The sequence below is a fragment of the Eschrichtius robustus genome, chromosome 2 (assembly GCF_028021215.1).
Source record: "Eschrichtius robustus isolate mEscRob2 chromosome 2, mEscRob2.pri, whole genome shotgun sequence".
Taxonomy (NCBI): domain Eukaryota; kingdom Metazoa; phylum Chordata; class Mammalia; order Artiodactyla; family Eschrichtiidae; genus Eschrichtius; species Eschrichtius robustus.
Window position 1 is genome coordinate 150409437 of NC_090825.1, and position 22435 is coordinate 150431871.

The 22435-nt window shown below is 46.0% G+C and overlaps 1 long non-coding RNA gene across 2 annotated transcripts; it reads left to right on the plus strand.

The window, feature by feature from the left end:
* Positions 1 to 8276: 8276 nt before the first annotated feature.
* On the plus strand, positions 8277 to 17148 carry LOC137758613 (uncharacterized). Of its 2 annotated transcripts, XR_011073025.1 has the most exons (4): positions 8277 to 8379; positions 9834 to 9942; positions 15714 to 15847; positions 16633 to 17148. It is a non-coding gene; the product is annotated as an uncharacterized lncRNA (long non-coding RNA). The 2 variants fall into 2 exon arrangements; XR_011073024.1 differs by lacking the exon at positions 15714 to 15847.
* The last annotated feature ends 5287 nt before the right edge of the window (positions 17149 to 22435 follow it).

Genomic DNA, 22435 nt, shown 5'->3' on the forward strand with positions numbered 1-22435 from the left:
CATGGACATTTGTTTTTGCCTTGTCCTACATCCACTCTCCCTCTTCTGGTAACTGCACCCCAACTTTCCTTATGGAAATACTTCTGCACATTCTTAACCTGGGGGTTGGGCCATGACCCAGCTGAAGCCAACCAGAGCCTTTCATGCCTGGTTCAGGGGCAGGAGTGCCCCAAGCCAGAACAATGAGAACTTTCTTGTAAGTTATTCTGGAGTGACTAGGGAATAAACTGCTGCTTGGGGCCATCTTTGGCCAACTCCTCTGAGAAAGTACATGGAGAAAGAAGACGTAAGTAATGGAAAGAGACCATAACATTGTTTGAGAATCTGGATCTAGCTATGCCTGAAGCCAGTTTCTCAATTATGTGAACAATAACAACAACAGCAGAATCCCATTTGGGCTTAATCCTATTTCTAGCAGTGGCAACGAAAAATGGATGCTGACAAAGCCAGCCTCTGGCACTGGTTTCAGGTCTCGGGGCTACAGGCAATGTCTCTCCCCTTCTCCTCAGTCTTCCCCATCCTTCAAGACTCTGTTTCATGCCACATTTCCAAGGAAGCTGTCCCTGATTCTCCACACTCCCAGCTCGCCTGGTCCTGGTTGGAATGCTTCCCATAGGATCCCGACCTCTTCCAGGTGGGCACCTCACCCAAGTGCCTTCCCAGAGCCCCCGTGACCTTCCCTGTCCTTTCACCATTAGGTAATGAGCTGCCCATCTGTTCTCTGGCTACTCTCAGCTCCTGGAACATGAATCTGCCAGAACCAGATGCTAAGCTGGGGGAGAGTCAACAGCTGCCATCCTGAGATCAGGGAAAGGGAAGAGTTATTGGCCCCTTGCCAAGGGTTGCTGTGTCTCGTCCTTGACAGGGCCCCAAAAGCCAGCTCAAGGCTTCTCACCCTGGGGTCTTCTCGGTAAGGCCAAGGTCACCCAACAGAAGAGCAGTCAGATCATCTGGCATCCCCTAGAGAGAGAATCAGGAAGGGTCCTTGAGGTTCCTGGTGTCCTAGCCCTTCCATGTCTCTGCCCAACAGTCATGGGTATCTATTTGAATGCCTTCAGAGACAGTGAGCTTATCACTTCTCTGGAAAATCATCTTCTTGCTGGACAGTGGCTCCAAGTCTGCCCCCTAAACTTACTTTTCCCCCAGTCCTCTGGGAAAACCTGACTGGACCCGTCTCCCCACTGCCCCTCCACTCCCAGTGATGGTCCCAGCCTCAGCACTCGTTGGCTGTGCACTGGGACAGTCTCTCAAGTTCCCCACCACTCCTGCCCCACCCCCATATTTCCATAGTTCCCTCCCTCTTACTCCAAATATCTCCAGCTCTTCCCTGAGGCATCCCTGACATATCATGCAGCTCTGAGGGCAGGAAACAAGGTTCCAGAACCTCCAGAGTTCCCAGCCTCACCCAGCTAAGTGCAGGACCTTAGCCCAGCCAGGAGGGAGATTAGCAAACAGTCCCCACCCTCTGCTACATCTGGTACCTGGCAGGCTCTCAGTAAATGTCTCAGGAAGGAAGGGGAGGAGGAGGAAGAAGGAAAAAGCATCTCTGAGCACCTAGGCTCTGAGGGCATTTTTCTGGCACCTCATTCACTTTACCCATTGAGACCGGGTGGTGACTGCTCCCACCTTCAAGGAGGAAATGGGACGAGGCCAAGGTCACACAGCCAGTGAATGTCAGAGCGGGGATTTGAGCCCAGCCTGCTCAATGCCGAGCCACCCTATGCTGTGTCTCTCTCTGCCCTTCCTTCCTTAAGGGGCGCGCAGGCTCCATCAATGCTCCAGCAATGTCAGAGGCTACTCCTGGAAGAACGTGTATGTCTGCTGCCGCTCTTCCCGCAGGAGGAGGGTGCGGCTAAGAGGAAGATGCAATGAAAATTTGGGATGGAGGAGGGGGCGCAGTGATTTCTCCAGATAAGAACATCAGATTTCGTGAGCCCCGTAGCTTCTCGGGGCTGGCTGGGCAAGGCCTCTGTTCTGCCCCAAACCACCCTCCTTCCAGAAGCCACCGCAGCCCTGGTGTAAGGAGCCATGCCCTCCTCCCTAGCCAGTCACAGCCCAGTAACCTACCCCGGGTGACTCTGGTATTTAACAAGAGCCAAGGGACCCACGGTGGCAAGGGAGGAAGTGTGGAGCGCCTTTGTTCAGTTACTCCATGAACATTTATCATTATTATAGATCCCACTTACTGAGCTCCCACCGTGCGTGTTATAGGTTCCAGCAGTGCAACTCCGGGCAAATCAGTTCTCCTCTCTCGGTCTGTTCCTTATCTATAAAATATGCATTGTTTTACTGTCTGCCTTAAAAGATTGTTGGAATAAATAAACAGAATGAGTAAGCCCTCAAATAATGTTTGTTACTACTGTTATACTACTTCTATCCTGACGACAACACAGCTAAGAATGTCCTGTTATTCCCATTTCCCAGAATAGAAAACTGAGGCTCAGCGAGGTTCAGGACTCTGCTCAAGGTCCAACAGGGAGACCTGGGGGTGATACCAGACACTCTTTTCTTACCAGCTCCATCTTCACTCCCAGCAGCATATCAGGGACCAGGGGCTATCAGGCACATCAGGCCTGATCCCTGGTCCAGTGGGGGAAGACGGACACATAAATAGTTACAACTCCAGGGAGTAAGGGCTGTGATGGAAGGCCTAGGGAGCAGGGAGGCAGGGGGTGGGAAACGAAGGAGAGGTCCTAACCCAGCTGGGGAGCCCTGGGGGGATTGCATGAGAGGTGACCTCTCTTAGCCAGGTCCAGAGGGTGAGATCTATATATGGGAAGCAAACTACAACAGTGGTAAGAACATGAGCTCAAAGCCTGGCTCTGCCCCTCAGCTATGTGATCTTAGAGAAGTCAGTTTGCCTCTCTGAGCCTCAGTTTCCTCATCTAAATAGCTTAGTAACTGTGAGACTGTACCGATGAAAATACCTATCTGGCACCTGGTAGGTATTTGTCATTTACAAAGTTCTATCTCCTTTCAGTCTACAAATGCTTACTGAGTGCCTCCTGCATGTCTGATCCCGGATGCAGGGCTATGATCTCCTTCTCAGGCAAAGATGCTCAGCGAGCCGAAGCGACTTGCCTAAGGTCACACGGGTTCAGAGTCCACCCTGTGTTCACAGAGCACTTACGAAGAGCTCATCACCTTGGCAAATCCCGTAAACATCTCTGGGAGGACGAAGTGATGGCTTCTGTATCACAGATGAGGGAACAAAGACCCAGGACGGTGGTCTTGCATGAGATCATCAAGAACCCCTCTTGACAAGGTCGTGACAACACCTTGCCCACTCCCATCAGAGCGCCTGACCCCAAATAGAGCCCTGGACAGAGGCAGAAGTCAACACAGGCAAGCTGGTTCCCAAAAAAGCGTTGACTATTTTATACCCAGGTCCCATCTTTCAGAGGAAGTAAGCTTATCAGAGTGGGTTGAACTAGCTGCTCACAGACACAGGATGTTTCTTCACTTGTGAAATAGAAATGAAAAGAATCCCACTGCTTGCTCTTCCTCCGGCCTCAGATAGCAGAACCCCGTCCTGATTTACCTCTGGGACTCACCCCATGCCTCTCACAGCCCATGAGGTTAGGACGGGGCTGAGCCGTCACCCCCAGCTGCAGGCACGGAACCCAGCAGGGCTGGCCGGCATGTCACAGTTCCCCAGCTGCAGGGTTCGGACCCAGACCCAAGACTCTTGGTGTCTCTAATGGGAAAGGAAACCTCTTTCAATGGAGCTGTTGAGAGAAGAGGACGGAAGCAAAATGCTGGTCTACCCAAGAGTGAGGGCAACGCAGGGAGCAGAGCCAAGCAACAGACCCTGCATCCTGGTCCATTGTCTGATTGAATGCAACCTTGTATTTGGCTTAAGCAACTCTCTAGAATATTTAATTACAGAAACCAATAAATGTCCTCTTTTCCTTGAACCACGTTGAATCAAGTTTCTGATGCTAGCAACAGCAGAAACTTGACAAATACAGTATCCCGAAGAGGAGCTAAAATATCACATTTGCCATGAGAGAATACAAGAGAGCACCAACGTCTTAATGGTAGTAATTAAACAAACAAACAGGAAAACAATCAAATTAAATAAGAGAGTTTTATTTATCTAGAAGGCAGTACTTAAGGAGAAAATTATTTATTTAGGGAAGCATAAAGGGAAAAATGGAGACTTCTGAAATTCTGAAGAAGGCAGCAGGGCACTCAGAGGGAGAAGCCATCACGGATTGAGTGCTAACTATGTGTTAGGTGCTTCTCCAACTGTGACTGTATTTCAACTTCAAACACCCAGCACAGTCGGTGGTTATATACCCACTTTCACAAATGAAGAAATTGATGTTCAGAGGGAATAGACACTGAGCCAAGCACACATAAAATTTGCACCAAGCTCCATTTCTTGCCAAGTGCAAGGCTATTTCCTCATCAAGTAAAGCATTCAACAATAACTTATTAAGAAACTATGGGGCACAGGACCCCAGGATGGCTCTGTGGTCACAGGCTCTGCTGCTCATCATATGAACACCATAGAAAGTACCCAAAAGTGGAAATGCATGGTGAAAATCCAGGCCAGCACCAATGGGGACAGGACTCCAGGCCTCCAGCCCCAGCCACTTCCGGGGTCTCCAAAGGACAAGGTAAAGGTTCAAGACTGTCTGACTGCAGAGCCTGTGTATGTCCTCTAGGACCAGCACATCCTCTGGCCCAGGACCAGCACAACTCCTGTCTTTGGAACTGACATACTCTCTGCTCTTGAGAAAAGCACTAACAGTCTTGCCTGAAAACGCTTTGCCTCTTCCTTCCATAAACAAGGAGAAATCCCTTGCAGATCATTATACAACCTCTACCCACTGGTTCAAATGAAAGGCAAATCTGTAAATCTCTTTAAAAATTCCATCCAGAAACTGAACCGATGGGAGACTCAAAGAACTCAGAGCCACACAGGGTCAAGCTGGACCCAGCTTAGCCAGCACAGAGCATGGGACTACCATCGAATGGGCATCTACTGTTGCACCCAGTGTTGGGCTGTGAGTTTTCCTGATGCCCCAGTCCTCTAGCAGGGAAGTAGTGCTGGTCTCCATTGCACAGATGAGAAAATGGCAGCCCAAAGAGGGGGAAGCGAAGAGTGACCCAGGGCAGAGCAGGACTTGAACCCAGATCTGTCTGCCTCCAGAGACTGTCCAACTCTCACCTCACCACCCTTGCCAGCACACTGAGAAGCAGTAACAAGGCAGGAGCAGAACTCAGCTCCAAAAGAGATAGTTCTTTTTTGCTGCAAGAAGAAGCTAGAAGCCCCCCTCCCTGGCATCTGCAGAATACGGTTGCAGGGACACTAAGGGACAAAGTCACTCACATTCTGCCCGGACATCCTCGGAATATAACGCGGTGCTCTGGGAACACATCTCCTTAGCCCCATAAATAATTGAGAACCAGCGCGTCCCGTGGCATTTCTGCTGAAATCATCACTCACCCACACTCTCTGTGCTTCCGACAGAGCCAAAGAAATTCCTTCTGATTTTTTAAAATGCAACCTTTTGTTGAAAGCAGTTTTTGAATTCAGCCTCCACTGAGCACCTACTCAGTGCCATGCCCTGTCTTAAGCGGTGGAGACCAAGAGATGACCTGGACACAGCCCTGCCCTCAGGGAGCTCAGACCCTGCAGAGAGGAGAAAGAGAGACTCAACAGACTATTAGAACTGCCACCATGTAAATTATTTACCAGAATTAGGAAAAGGAGTCAGCGGGGGCGGGGTGGGGGGGGGGTGGGGGAGAGGGCAGGCAGGTAAGTGCAGACTGGACTGGCAGGGCTGTGCCTTGCAGGGGGACAGGAGGAGTCAAGGCTGGGCCCAGGGGAGTGCCACACTGGAGAGAAAGGTGTTCTTGGAAGGGGAGCCTGTCTAAAGGCAGAAGGTCTGCTATGAGCCATATGATGCCTCCATAACCCTCAGGTCTTTGGTCAAGCTATTAAACTCATAAAATCACAAGTGTAATGGGTTTTTCGTGGAGATGGAGTATGTAGCGAGGTGTGCACACCAGTAGCTGATCTGAGGGGACATGCACAGGTGCAGCAGTTGAAGGCCATGTGGGAAGAAAGCCAGGGGCATGCAGAAATCAGGGAAGGTGTGAACAGGCACAGGCTCTGAAACTGGTCAATTAATTAGTACACTCCAGCTCCCCATGTCATTGGCTCAATAATGGACACATGATCCTATCAGCCAATGAGAGTCAGTCCTGGGACTTCTGCTGGAATGTCTAGAAAAGAGACTTTTATTTTCCCCTGGAGCTGCTACTGATCACTGTGAAGGGAGTGCCTGCCTGAGGGAAGGCAACACAGAGGAAAGCATATTCTTAAAGGCATTATTTAAGCACCTCTGCATGACTGAAGCTCCCTCCACCATGAGATATTCAATTACACAAGCCAATAATTTTTCCTTTCCTTTTTAAAGGTATTTGAGATGGTTTATCACACTGGTGACCTCCAGGGTTGTGACAATGGGTGCAAAGACCTATAGGTGGAAGATGGCCAGTATGTCCAGATGTTCGCACTCAGCAGGTTGTGGAAGGAAATGCAGGTGTGTAGGCGGGTGGTGGCCAGGTCACAGAGGGCCATGATGTAAAACCAAGCATGGGCAGTGGGAACCAGGAAAGGACTTTAAACAGGGGAGTGGTATAATCAGATATATATTTGTGGACTCACTCTGTTTATTCAAACGTGTTTAAAACCTAGAAAGAATTCCCCAAGTAGCATGCGAGCCAGTCATTTTTCTTCTCCGGTTTTTCAGCACAAACGTGCTATCCAAGGTACAGAGATCCCCAAGAGGACTCTTCCAGGAAAGGGAGCTTGCTAAGTCTTGTGGGAGGAGATTGGCATGCTGGCTCATACATTCAAAATGCCAGCTCGTTTTAGTCCCTTGTTTCTACACAACTTGAATCAGGTCTGTGCTGTTTGTCTCCCTGCTCCCATAGACAGGGAAGAAAGTCTATTTGTGTACGGCTGCTCCCTGAAATCAACCTCAGGACACACACAGATCTTTTGTCCTTGCCTCTGCCTGGGCTGATGGAGCAGGGGACTAATAAAACTTACAGACATAAGGACTGGGTAAGGAGTTCTTTGATACTGAAGTGTGCAAACAACCAGAATGATTAACGTACTTGTCTAGGGTTGGTGGCAGATTATTGGCCCCAGTTCTTCAGTTCTCCTTGCATCCAAGTTCTTTTTCATATGATTAGTCCTTCTCATTAAAAGAACAAGGTATATTTCCCCTTTCTTTGATTGTGGGCTTGACCATATGACTTGCTTTGGCCAAAACATGTGGACAGAAGTGACAATGAGACTGTTCCAAGCTTAGACATTAACAGACCCAGGCATTTCCACTAAGCTTCTTGCAGTTCTGCCATCACCACAAGGCGAGTTTGCATCAGTGAGGCCACTGCTGGGGGATAATTCTCCATGTCCCACATGTGAGCAGAGTCACGACTGGCTACATAATTTTGCAGGTCCCACTGTAAAATGAAAATGCAGGGTCTCTTATTCAAAAAGTAAAAATAATTTCAAGATCAATAATTTCTACGCGCATGGCCCTGTGCAGTTTTACAGGTCATACACCCAGGAAGCCAGCCATGGCAGAAGCAGTGACAGCTTTTGTTGTAGACCAGGGATGAACCAACTACGGTCTTCAGGTCAAATCCTGTCCATCACCTGTTTTGATTTGGCCCTAGAGCTAAGGATGTTTTTACATTTTTCAACGGTTGAAAAAAATCAAAAGAAGAATACTATTATGTGGCATGTGAAAGTTATGTAACATTCAAATGTCTGTGTTCATAAATAAAACTTTATTGAAACACACTCCTGAATATTTATTTATGTCGTGTCTGTGCTGCTTTCACACCATTACAGCAGTGCTGACTCATTGCAAGAGAGACTGTGTGGTCCACAAAGTCTAACATGTTTACTTTCTGACTTGTTGTTACAGAAAAATTTTGCCAACGCTGTTCCCAGCTAGTCAGAAGAGTCACTTAATCAATTCCTGCCTGGTTTGGCTGAGGACCAGCTAAACCACAGATCTCTGAGAATGAGTGTTATTGTTGTGTGCCCCCTGAGATCTTGTTGTCGAGTGTAATGTGGCAGTCGCTAACCCATCAGGCTGCAATCTAAGTTGAGGTTTCTCAAAGAATGGTATGTGGGATGACTTCCCAAGCGTATGGAGGAGACTTGCATGGCATTGAATTGCATCATAGGAAAGCACTGTTGTTTTCCATTCTCTTTAAGTCATTTCGTCAAGGAGGAAGCCTCAACTTGGTGCTGGTTAAGTCTTTAATGCTTTCCTCACTCCTGGTCATCATTCTTCCTAACAGAAACAGAGCAGACCTTGAGCTCAGTATCTCTATCAGGTAAGGCATCTCTCTAGAATAGATACGAGTGTTATTTTCAACTGTGTTTCTTTTTCTAATTTACCTTCTATTTCTAGCAAGCAGTACTAGTTTTCTATTTATGTCAGTGTGTTAGTTTCCTTTTTAAGTGCAATTGTAAAAATTGTGAGTTTACGTGAAGAGAAATTATAAAGGTGGTATTATTTAAATAAAAATATTGAGTAAATCATTGTGCAGATATAAGTAAATATGAGAAAAACATCACAGAGGTGGTGGACGAATGGCTGAAGTTTGGGAAGCATGGATACAGTTGATTTCTGAGGAACCCCCCCCCCCCATTCTCTGGTTGCAGAGCAGTATACTAAGCATGTTAAATCTGGGATGACCCTCCCTGATTCAGGCTCTATCTCTGCTGCTCATTGGCTGTTTAACTTCAAACAAGTCACTTTACCTCTCTGAGCCTCTATCCCATTTTTGCAAGATGGAGACGATAGTACCTGTATCCAAACTGCAGTGAACACTGTTCACTGCCTACTAGCATGCTTCCCCCTTTGGCCCCTGTGTACAGAACCCCAATTTTGTTAAGGTATCTACTACTCCCCCAAGTAACCACAAGCTTCAGGAAAGCTGACCCCAGCTCCAGACATGGTTTAATTGCCCCTTCCCCTTGCCAGTGATTTGTTCAGAGGGTTGGACTAACTGATAAAAATAATAATCTAGAAGTCATCATTGCTTAGATGAGGCATGAGAGGCTTTTGAGAACATTTTGTAGCTCCTAAGAGAAAGTCACTGGAAATGACGTTCTCTTGTCTTTGCTTGGCTATTATTGGGTCTCGATGTGATCCCTGGAACCACTGTAGCCAGTTGCCTCTGATAAAGCCAACACCTGTACAAGAGAAGAGATGAGTGGACAGACCCCAGGCTTGATGATGTTGTTGAGTTGCTGAATCAACCAACCCTGAAGCTAACCCTACCTCTGGAAGTAAAATATGTGGCCTTATAAATGTTTGTAAAATATGTGCCCTTACAAATGGCCTTGTTTAAGTCAGTTGGAGATGGGGTTTCTCTCACAACCAAGCGATTCCTAACTGGTACCAACATTGGTATTTTATGTTCCAGGTTCAAACTGCTACATCAATACATCTACCAAATGGTCCACTTGGTCTGTGATTATTCGGACAGTCCTTTGCACATAAGCATCTGTAACAGAGACTTCCATTTGTCAGCCAGTGTCCCTTCCTCTCTTCTTCCTTACAAGCAAAGATTTTATTCAGGGTAGCAACATGCCCAGTTAAAAGACTACATTTCCTACCCTCCCCATGCAGGTAGGTGTGGCCACATGACTAAGTTCTGGCCAATGATGTGAAAATGAAAGTGAATTTTGAGCATTCCAGGAAGGCTGACCCAAGGGAGCTGATTCAGCCAAAGTGCACACTTTTCTGCCCTTCCTCTCTTCCTCTTCCTGCTGCCTCCAGGGGAGCTGCGATGGTTGGAGCTCCAGGAGTCTTCTTGGATCACCTGATATCCTTGAGGATGGAAGTTTTGTACGACAGAGCACAAAGATAGAAGGAAGCTGGGTGCCTGGTGAGTTTCTGGAACTTCCATACCAACCCTGCACTCTAACCTTACTTGCAGTAAATTAAACCCTTGTGTGTTTAAGCCCCTGTTACTTTTGGGATTTCTGTTACATGCAGGAGCACCTAATCCTGATACATATCTAATTGGAAATTCCTTGTTCTTTATCAAGAGGCTGATGTCTGCAAATATATAAAAGCATTGTTGGAATAATTTTCAGATACACAAAAGACCTAAGATTTAATATGATCTTTACTGACACTCAGATTCTCCAAAGAAACTTAGAGTTGTTGGGAGAGTGAAAATGGATCATTTATATCATACACTTAACTCAGAATCTAGTGCACATGAAGCACCCAAACAGTGATGACTTCTAGATTATTATTGTTGTCAGCTAGTCCAAGCCTCTGATTTGACATGTGAGGAAATGGAGACCCAGAGAGAGGAAGCACCTTGTCCAAATAATGTAGCCACTCAGCAGTGCAGGCAAGTCTAGAATTCATATTTCTTCACTCTTGCTTCAGAGGTCTTTCCCCTCTCCTGAGCCTTTTTGCAAGGTAATGAGCTCACCACGAAGGAAGTGTGCAAGGGGCCTTGGATGCCCACATCTTTCCAGGGATCCTTCTTGCAGTTACCTTAGTCCATTAAAATCGCTATAACAACATACCACAGACTGAGTGGCTTATAAACAGCAGAAATTTATTTCTCACAGTTCTTGAGGCTGAAAGTCTGAGATCAGGGTGCCAGCATGGTCAAGGGAGGGCCCTCTTCCAGGTCACAGACTTCTCATTGTGTCTTCACCCGGCAGACAGGGCTAGGGAGCGCTCTGGGGCTTCTTTTATAAGGGCACTGATCCCAATCATGAGGACTCCACCCTCATGATCTAATCACTTCCCCCTCCCAATTCTATCACCTTGGGGATCAGGATTTAAACACACAAATTTGGGGCAGGGGACACAAACATTCAAACCATCGCATCCCTCTCCTAGGCAGCCAGCTCAGTTGAAGAACCTTTTAGTTTTCTTCCAAGTTCAGGATTCCATAACTTGTTCAGGACCAGAATGAAAAGGAAGGATTGAGAGTCCTTTCCTCTCCCATCTGTGTGCTCCCCCGTCTCTGCTTCCATTATGCCTGTGAGTGAGTGTAATAACGTGTGATGGAAATGAGAACAAAAGTGGGAAAAGTAAATAGTCTGAGCCTTGAATTTTACCAAAACCTGGAACACAAGTACGGTGGGTTATGACCTACTTCCTCCTTTCTTTGGGGTCTTAGCTTGCCCTCCTTTTAATTGCCCTGTCTCCTGTAGGGAAGACGGGAGCCATATGACATCAGGGTGGCTAACACAGCCATACAAGAGGGTCTAGAGGCGTCCAGCCTCACTTGAAGCCCTAAAGGGAAGACTGGAAGACCCCAGAGACTGTTTGGATGCTGCCTCCCTCCTGGGACTGTTACTGGCGCAACTTTATCAACATTTCCTTAGCGCTGTTATTAAGGCAGCCAGCTTGCCCCAAGCTGATGAATTTTAAAAGAAGCATAAAATAATTTTTTTAAAAAAACTTTGAAGCTGAAAGAGTAATGAATGTTTAAAAGCTTGGCTCATTTGAAGCTTTCCTCTGGAGCAGATTAACCCATTCACTGATTAGGGGTCCAAAAAAAATGATTATTAGCAGATTCCGAAAACCATGTTAGACATTAAAATATCTCTAACCACTTAATTCTTAAAAAAAAACCCTATGAGGCAGGAATTGTTGTCACACACCCGCCAACACAGTCGTAACTAAGGGAGCTGGACCCACACCTGGGCCCGTGAGATGGCAGTGCACACTCTGGTCTCCATCCTGGGCCCTGCCGTGTTTGGTCCTCCACCACGGGGCCACCCTGGGATTCAGCCCATTTAGCCTGCCCAAGGACAATCTCTCATACTTGCCTGCCAGCTCTCAAACTTTCCAGCCTGGCCAACAAGGTCAGAAAGCTTTTCGGGGGGTGGGGGAGGGAAGAGAAGGGGATGCCGTGGGGCATCTGTTTGGCCATCTATCTCCTCCATTCTGGTTCTTGTTGGCTTAGAGGAGCGAGCTGCTGAGCCCCAAGAGAGTGGAGGGAAAGCTGGTCTTGGTGGCCCCAAGGGCAGAACTAGAGACCGCAGAGAATAAGCCCACACGAAGGCAAATTTGAACTCCATAGAAGTTCAGCTTCTAGCAGAACCGTCCAACTAGACAGGAATGAGTTGCCTGTCACTAGAGGTATGCAAGCGGAGGTCATGCTGCCACCTTCCAGGAATGCAGTATGAAGAATCCCGGCCTTGGATGATCTCGGCACTCAATGGCATCAAAATAACCCTTGTCCCAGGAGAATGTATCACAATCAGCATCATGTTAGCATGGACTGAGCACCTGCTCTGCCAGGCTCTGCTCCAGGTACCCATCCAGTCCCAACAGCTCTGTAGGTAGGGATCATTGGCCCCATTTTACAGAAGCTCAGAGAAGGTAAATGTTTGTCCAAGGTCACACAGCTTGACCCACATCCTGCTGTCTCCCACACCTGTGCTTCTGCCACTCTTCATCCTGCTTGAAGTCAATCCCATTGGTGGAAAGCAACCTTTCCACAGGGAAGAGAGATCTTGTCTTCATAATATCGAAAATCACTACTATTTATTGAAAATTTGCTACATGCCAGGCACTCTTCCATGCATTTTGCAGATATTATCTAATTTAATCCATCTATTAAATCATCTTTCTCCATTGACATATGAAGGAACTGACTTCCAAAGTTGAAGTCACTTACCCAAGGCCACATCTAGCTGGTCAGTGGCAGACTGAGCCTGACTGAGCTTGAGCTCTGCTTCGTTTTGAAACTTACCTTTCAGACAGGGGGCAACCCAGCCACGAGACATGTGGAATAAGAGGAGGACGATGAGAAAGAGGAGGGAATGGGGATGGTATGGGGAAGCCATGTGAAAGAACAGGGCTCATAGGGCCGATGGGAGGCTGGGAAGGACCCTTCCACACAAAGCCTGGCTGCAGAATGAGAGAGGTTCCCCAGGCTCTGGTGATTGGTATGGCTAGCTGTGTAGCCTTAGTCAAGTCACTGCCCCTCTCTGAGCTTGGAATAGCCCACAGTTTAAAGCAGAGCTCCAAGCCCAGCAGGGATGAGAGGACAATTTGGGAAACCGAGGCAATTAGGCAGAGTTACGCAAAGCTAGGAATCCATAAACTCAGACCCTCCCAGGCCCACTCATCAGTTTGCCAGCTGGGAGCTGGGAGTGCTAACTTACCCTCCCTGCCCTGGGGACACTTGGGAATGGAGATCCCACCCCTTGCAAAGTACTGGGTCCCAACCATTCAGAGAAGGAGTTGGGGTGGCCAGACCCCAGATAGTCACACACTTTGCCCTCTTCCAACCAGGACCTGCAAGGGGCACCGTTTCCAACCAGCTTCTAGGGAGTTGATCCTCTGGGTCTCTTTCACCCATTTGTTTATTCATTCAACAAACGTTTATTGGGCACCACCAATGTACCCATCCCAGAGTTAGGCACGTTCAGATCCATACGCTTGCTACTCTGCGATGAGGCTAATTATCCCACATGGGCCAGGAGAGAGGAAGCAATTCAGCCATGATCATACGGCTAGGAAGGGGCAAGGTCCGCACTCGAGCCCGCGACCTTGCTGCCACATGGGCCAGCCCTGACTCCGTGTGTCTGAGATACACCCACAACCCAGGGCCCACTGCCGGAGCCGTGTGCGTGTGTGTCTGAAGGTGCTGGATTTCCCACCGTCCTGGCACCTGTCACAGTTTAGCAGGTTACCATGGTATCGCTCCCCAGCACCCCGGGCAGCGGGGACCACCATCTGTTTACACGGCTGTCAGAGGAATTGATGTCATACGAAATTGTCAGCTCAGCAGGATGGGAGGAGGAAGAGTGGGTGGCTCTGAAAGCTTCCAAGCCATCAAAACTCATCTCAATCAAAGCCATGAGCAAGTTGCTGCTTCCCTGGGGGGAACGGAGGAAAAAGGGGTAGGCTGAAGAAAAAAATATTTCCCCAGAGGAAGAAACAGGTAGCAATAGTAATGGTTAGTATTATTCTTTCCATTTTTACACTCATTTACAAATCACAAGCTCATTTTGGCCTCTCACAGCCCTGGGAGGTGAGTATCACCATTAGCTCCATTTTACAGGTGTTTTAAAATATACCACTGAGGCTCAGAGATGTGAAGAGTGTGCTCAAGGTCATAGCAGATCAGATGGCAGGGCCAACAGGAAACAACTCCCTGATTCTCGGACTAAGAGGCTGAGAGTTGCTTTTGGCTAAGATGAGAGGCAGGCCTGCCCCAGGTGGCACTGCCCAGGGATGCCCGGGGTGGGGGGGTTTGCCTGCTGACCACACCTGCAGAAAGTGGGAGGGAAATGACATGACAAGCATGGTCTGAGAGCCGGGAGTCCTGGCCTCTAATTACAGCTCTGACACAACTGATGCTGCAGTAAAAGACAGAGCAGCTGGTGGTTGCCCAGGGCTCAACTAAGAGACATTTAATATCCCTAGAAATATAACTGGAGAGTGGAAATCCATTACTTGCTGCTCGGCATCCATCCCTCTTCCTCAGTCAACTACTGATTCTCCTCTGGGAACCAAAACTCCTCTAGTCTCACTCCACTGGGGTTTGGAAGAGGCTGACCCACTGCCAGATGATCTGGATCTAATCCAACAAGGATATCTCAACTCCAGGCCATGGTGATTGGCTCAGGCATAGGCACGTGACCCAAAATGAGCCAATGAGAGCCAGGAAAGAGAATCTCTCCCTTCTGCTGGGCTGAGGAAAGGACCTGATGTAAGCCAGAAGTAGGCCACCATGCTGCACCAGAGGGCAGATCCTGCCTGAGAAGGGAGCCAATATCAGGGAAAGCAAGCCAGAAAGGGGAGGATGACAGATTTCCCCTGGGGCCAACCAATCCTGAAGGAGACTCTATTGGACTTATATCGACCAATACATTTCCCCTTTTGCTGAGATAACTGAGTTGGGTTTTCTGCCATTTGCATCACCCCTACTCATCTCAGTGAGAAAACCCTGTGGGATTGGAAGGAATCACTGAAGAAGCTGGGGCAAGAGTGAGACCCAGGGCAAACTGAATAACAGATGGTTGCTAAACTGCCTTCAAAGGAGAGTGGGCAGGGTAACTGCAGGATTTTGGTTCTGCTGGGTGGATTATGCAAGTTGGGACCAGAATGGAATTGCTAGAGTGAAGGACAGGCTGAGGCAACCCCAGGGTCCCCTTTCTTCATCCTTCTCTGTGCAGCTCCCAGCCTCACCTCTAAATAAATGTTGACCAAGTATTTAGAAAATACTAATTTGAAGAAACCAAAAGTATTAGCCTGCTTAAGTGACCCCTTGTCTCTAGCTAGCCCAAATACTATAAAATCTGGTAACTTTGGAAAAATCCTATTTCCTCTCTGGGCCTCAGTTTTCTCATCTGTAAAGTGGGGACTCTCATTTGCATTTTGCTGATGAGGAAAGGGAAACAGTGAGGGGACAGGACTTGATTGACCTGCACAGTGGAGTGAAGATCTTAGAATCTCTCATCCCTCTGGAAATCATGGTCTTCCATTTTCATATAAGCAAAGGTTTTCAGCTGGAAAGTTTTTCTTCCTTAAAAAAATCTGCCCTTGTTGCTTACTTATTTTATACACCTAAAACTAATATAATATTGTAAATCAATTATACTTTAGTATAAAAAAATATAAATATATATAATTACCTCTCAAAGACATGAAATAAAATATTTACAGGTGAAATGATACAATGTCTGGGATTTGCTTCAAGATCATACGGAAGAGAGAGCATGGGTAGAGGTATAATCTATACCTCTTGTTTAATCTAAACAAGAATGGCCAGGAGCTGTTGAAACTGGTGTGATGGATACGTAAGTGTTCATTATGCTATTTCTTTACTCCTGGATAAGTTTGAAATGTCCATGATGAAATGTTAAAAAATAAAAATATGCCTCCTAGCCTGCTATCAGTGTGGGCTGTTCTGACATGTTTCAACATGCTCCACCCAGATCCTAGGACAGGACCCAGCCCAAGGGAGGTGAAAAGAAGTGTTCCAGGATAACAGATGGAGACAATCATTTGAGCTTTTCTATTATTGTGGTTTTTCTCTTCCTGCATCTCAAACAAGTTGGTGACTTTGTGCTCCTTGACACACAGGGAGGCCGAGGCAGGGCAGGAAGGCAAGGCTGCTTAGGTCTTCAGTGAAGAGAAGGGAGAATTTTATTGAAGTTGGCAAGAGAGGAGTGGGAGACGCTTCCCCAGCCTGGACAGGGTCCCACCTTGACAAAGCTCCTTGAGTCCCAAGGGCAGCATAGAAACCACAGAACCACCAGTTCTGCTGGAGCCGGGACTGGGAACATCTCCATGGTGACTGATGGGTACCGCTGATGCCCAGTGACAGAGGATACCCCTTGGAAGATTTGGCAAGGCCTAAGAATGTATGGCCTTTGCCTTAAACCGGGGGCAGGCTGCTCCCCTAATGGCTGACACTGACCTTCTGGTCTGTCAAATGGGTTGGGGGTTTGGATTCTAATTTAAGCCAATGTAAAGAAAATGAGGAATATAGAATGGTGGGTACATGATAGGGACGGCAAAATAAAGCAAGAGGCTCTGGAGACCACACAGCAGGATTCTGATCTGGTTCTGCTGCTTACAGGCTATGAGACCCTGGACAAGTCACTTCCCCATCCGAGACTCAGATTTTCCACCTGTAAGATGGGGACGACAGGGGCTTCCCTGCTGGCGCAGTGGTTGAGAATCCACCTGCCAGTGCAGGGGACACGGGTTCGAGCCCTGGTCTGGGAGGATCCCACATGCCGCGGAGCAACTAGGCCCGTGAGCCACAACTACTGAGTCTGCGCAACTGGAGCCTGTGCTCCGCAACAAGAGAAGCCGCGATAGTAAGAGGCCCGTGCACTGCGATGAAGAGTGGCCCCCGCTTGCCACAACTAGAGAAAGCCCTCGCACAGAAATGAAGACCCAACACAGCCAAAAATAAATAAATAAATAATTTTAAAAAAAGAAAAAAAAAAAAAGATGGGGACGACAGAACAAACATGATGGGCTTGCTGGGAGGAGGAAGATGAGGGGATGCCCTGCATGGTGCGAGACACTTGCCACTGCCTTCTCTCTCCCCCATCCCACCCACCCCTCCACCACCCTGCATTTAGGAAGAAGCCATTTAAATGGAACTGTAATTCATATGCAGTCACCAGAGGCTAATTCAGAATTTCTTTTTGCTCCTTGATTAAATAACAGTTTAAAGTCTGGTATCTCATTTTCTTGGTTGGCTACACAGAGCCCTCTGGAGTTTTCTGCACACAGTGAGGAGGCCCCAGTTAAATCCACACACAAAAATAGGTCATCTATAGAGCCGACAGCCCAGTTAAGAATCATCTTGCCCTCCAGCATCCACACAGCAAGGAGGATGGAACTCACACTGACAACTCTTGATTTCCTCCAAACTCGCTCCTCTCCTGGACTACTCCATCTCAGGAAATGGAACCCTATCCCCGCACCCCCAATCATCCTTGGTTATCTCCATTCCTCACATCTCCTCATCCCACCTATCCCCAAGGCTTCTGGCTTCATCCCGCCCCCCGACATCTGCTCACTTCGCTCCATTTCCACACCACCTCCCAATTCAGGCCGCCATCTTCTATTGTCTAGAGCTTCCTCATTGGTCTCCCTGCTGCCCTTGCCCCCGCCCCCGCCCCTTCCTCCCTCCACATGACAGCCTGAGTTTTTTTCCAAATATAAACCAGAATGTTTAAAATATTAATCAAAGTCCGCCAAAGGCTTTGTACTAGGCTTAAAATAGAAATCCACTCATACCAGAGTCTCCGATCCCCTGTTCTGTCCTCCCACCTCGTCTCATTGATCATGGGCCCATCTTTGTTCACGCAGCTCCAGCCCCTCTGGCTTTGTCCTGTCTTCTGAACACAGATGCTAAGCTTTTTCCTACTTCCAAGGCCTTTGTATCTTCTTACAGCTGCCTCCTTCTCCTTCCTCAGGTGTCAGCTCAAATGTCCCCTCTTCAGAAAAGCTTCCCCTGACTGCCCCATCTAAAGTAGTCCTCTGACCCCCATAACTCTGTGTTATTTAAATGAGCCAAAGATGGCTACTGTATTACTGGCTCCTACGTTATTTCTTCGAGACCCCTGTTAGCTTGAAAGCCCACCAAACTCAAATTTTCATACATCTACTTATTTTTAAATACCGACAAGCGGATTTTTAGTCATTTAGAGCCTTCCTGCTTTGCCTACTCCACAAAACTACACCCAACATCTGCTGGCCATTGACAAGATAGAGCTTGTGTTTACTAAGACATAAGCTGGTGGGACTTCCCTGGCGGTCCAGTGGTTAAAACTCCGCGCTTCCACGGAAGGGGACGCTTCCACAGAAGGGGGCGCGGGTTCCAGCCCTGGTCGGGGAACTGAGATCCCGCATGTCAGCATGGTGCGGCCAAAAACAAAACACAAACAAAAAACCCTAAGCTACTATTGTTCTTCAGAGGCCTCTGACCCAGGGGCTCCCCACCATGATGCTGAGTGACACCACCTAGACATAAAACCTCATCTCTGGCCCCCCAGGAGTCCCCTTCTGGATGTGGCCTCCTTGCCATAAGCCTCTGGATAGACTCCTGCTATGAGAGACCCCCCCAGTATGCAGCCCTGTCCAAGCACCATGTTACTACCTCTCAGGGTCACATCTTTTTCCTTGAGAGGCCCAAGTTTCTTGAACCTCCTATACTCTTATCCACTACCCTGTTTTATTTTCTTTGTAATACTTATCACTCTCTGAAATTACCTGGTTACTTTGCTTGCTTGCTTTTTGTCTCTCTCCCTTCTTAGAATGTAAAATCCACTGTCAATCAGTCAATAAGTCTATGAAAAGGATATTTACCCTCATTAGTAATCAAAGAAATTGCAGAGTAAAGTAGTGAGATGTTATTTTTTCACCCAAGTTGGTAAAATTTCTAAAGTTTGACAATGGTATATATTGCAAGGGTATGGGAGGAAAGGGGTACCCACATACCCTGCTAGTGGGAATGTGAATGAGCACAGCATCTTAGAGGATGATTCTAAACTTAAAACACACACAACCCCTGACCAAGCAATTTCACTCCTTAGTAGCTACCCACACATACACACACAAAAAAATCCTTATGTCTGCATAAAGAGGAATGTTAAGAAATAAATCAACAAAAGAGGACCCCTGCTTCTAGGAAGATGGAGTAGATGTACTTTCCCTATTCCTCCTGCTAAGTACAACTAAAAACCCTGGATGTAATATATAAAACAAATATTAAAAGAATCCGAAAGGTGAGAGAAGGCAAATAGCTGGGGACCTCAGAATCCAAGGAACAACACAATGGTGAGTTCCCTGGGGTTTTTGGCTTTGTTTTGGTTTGGTTTGGGGTTTTGTTGTTGTAGTTGCTGTTGTTTGCCTCATTCATCCCAGAATTAGAGCCGAAGAAGCCAGCAACCAAGAAATGCCAACAGGCATAGACAAAAACTCTCAACAAAAGCCTGCTTTCTCTAGCCAATGGACTGGGAAAGGGGCAACCAAGAAAGACACAAAACTTTTAGACAATAACCACTCTATTCCAGAAACACCATCGTCCCACCCTCACCCGTACCAGCAAAGACCAGTCAGGGAGCCTAGAACTACATCCTCATCAGGCTCTAAGAATGTGCCCTAATCCCCCACCCCATCAACCCCAGTTGATGTCTAAGAAAGCCAAGCAGAGAGCAGAAATGAGCCCACCCTCCACCCATGGTGTCATGGAGGCCACACTGGGAGTGGTAATAAGGCACTCCTACCCCTCCCAACCAGGGAGGTGTCAGTGGAGGCCACATGGGGAGCTGGAACTCCTATACCCAGCCAGCAGTAATGAGGAGTTCCCACCACCTTGGGTATCAAAGGGGGCCAGATGGGAAATCTGGACTTCCATCCCCATCTGGCAACAACAGAATAGCACCCACCTTCCCTTGCCAGAGAAGTCTCAAAAGAAGCCAGCTAAAATAGAAGGCTTAAATAAGATGCAGAGTCTCGTAACATAATACCCAAAATGTCTAGGTTTCAATCAAATCATTTATCATACCAAGAACTAGGAAGATCTCAAACTGAACAAGAAAAGGCGTCAACAGATGCTAACACTGACATGACAAAGATGTTAGAGATGTATGACAAGGATCTTAAAACAGCCATCCTAAATATGCTTCAACAAGGAATCATGAATATGCTTGAAGCAAATTAAAAAATAGAAAGTTGAGAAGAGAAATAGAGAGGCTCAGCAAAGGGTAGATAAGCATGAAAAAAGAATCAAATGGAAATTTCAGAACTGAAAAATACAATAACTAAAATTAAAATTAAAAAAGCCTGTGAATGTGTTCAGCAGTAGAATTAGAGAACAAAAGAAACAATCAGAGAACCTGAATATAGGGCAATAGAAATTACCCAATGTGAACAACGGAGAGAAAATAGATTGAAAATATAATTAAAGGAAACTTGGGGACATATGGGACTATAACAAATATCTAACATTTACATCACTGGAGTCCCAGAAAAAAGTTTTCTAAATTAATTGGGAGTGGTGATAGTAATATCAGATAAAGTGGCTTCAGAACAAAGAAAATTACCAGAAACAGAGAAGGACATTATATAGTGATAAAAAAGTCAGTCCACCAAGAAGATAGCAATTTTAAATGTGCATGCACCAAAAAACACAGCTGCAAAATAGATGAAGCAAAACCTGATAGAACTGAAAGGAAAAAAAAAAAAAAATCCAAATATATATTTGGAGACTTTAACACCCTCTTTCAATAATTGAGAAAGCTATTAGACATAACAATTAGACAGAAAATCAGCAAGAATATTAAAGAGCTTAACAAAAACAACAAACTGGATCTAATTGACATTTATAGAACACTCTACTCAACAACAGCAGAATACACATTCTTTTCAAGTGCCCACAGGATATACACAGATAAACCACATTCTGGGCCATTAAAGACCAAAAAAAAAAAAAAAGCAAACAGACAATAAAACCAATCTCAACAGATTTAAAACAACTGAAATCACACAGAGTATGTTCGTCAAACACAACGAAGTAAAACTAGAGATCAATAACAGAAAGATAACAGAAAAATCTCTAAATATTTGGAAACTAAAAAACATGCTTCCAAATAATTCATGAGTCAAAGAGATAGTCTCAAGTGGTATCAAAAAGTACATTGAGCTAAGTGAAAATGGAAATAGGGTATATCAAAATTTGTGGCAAAACTAAGGCAGTGCTAAGACAGGAATTTATAGCACTAAATGCATACATTGGAAAAGAAGAAAAGTCTCAGATCAATAATCAAAGCTCCCACCTCAAGAACTTAGAAAAAGGAGAGCAAAATAAATCCAAAGCGTGTAGATAGAAGGAAATAATAAAGCGAAGAGGAGAAATAACTATAATTGAAAACAGTAAAACAATGGAGAAAAATCAATGAAAGAAAGAGCTGGCTCCTTGAAAAGATCAATAAAATTGACCAACTTCTGGCACAACTAACAAAGGGAAGAAGAGAGAATGAGGAATGAAGCCAGGGATATCACTACAGACCTTGCAGACATCAAAAGGATAATAAGAGAATACCACAACAACTCTACACACATAAATTGACAACTCCCATAAAATGGATTAATTCCTTGAAAAGCACACACTACCCCCAACTCACCAAATATTAAATAGATCATTTGAATAGTCCTAAAACTACTAAGGTTATTAAATTCATAATCTAATTTTAGAATGTCCAAAAATGGAATCTACAGGCCTGGATCACTGGAGAATTCTACCAAACGTTTAAAGAATTAACATCAATTCTCCACAATCTCTTCCGGAAAATAGAAAAGGAGGAAAAAGTCCTGAACTCATTTTATGAATCTGCTATTACCCTTACACCAAAATCAGATAAAGATAGTACCAAAAAGTTTTAAAAATATAGACACAAAAAGCTTAACAAAATATTAGCAAATAGAATTTGTGGTATATGAAAAGAATTATTCACCATAACCAAATATTGGTCAATATTTGAAAAACAATTATTGAAACCTATTTTAACAGCCCAAAGAAGAAAAATCACAGGATATACCAATTGATGCAAAAAAGGTGTTTGACAAAATTCAACACCCATTCATGTTGAGAACTCCCAGAAAAATAGGAAAGGGGAGAACACCCTCAACTTGATAAAAGGATCTACACGTAATCAACAGCTAACACTATACTTAAAGGTGAAAGCCCAGTGTATGTTTTCCCCCTAAGATTAAAAACAAGACAAGGATGTCTGATCTCTTCCCTTTTATTCAGCACTGTGCTGGAAGTTTTAGCCAGTGTGGTAAGGCAAGATAAGGAAATAAAAGACATACAGTCCAGAAAGTAATATATAATACTGTCAGTATTTGCAGATGACATG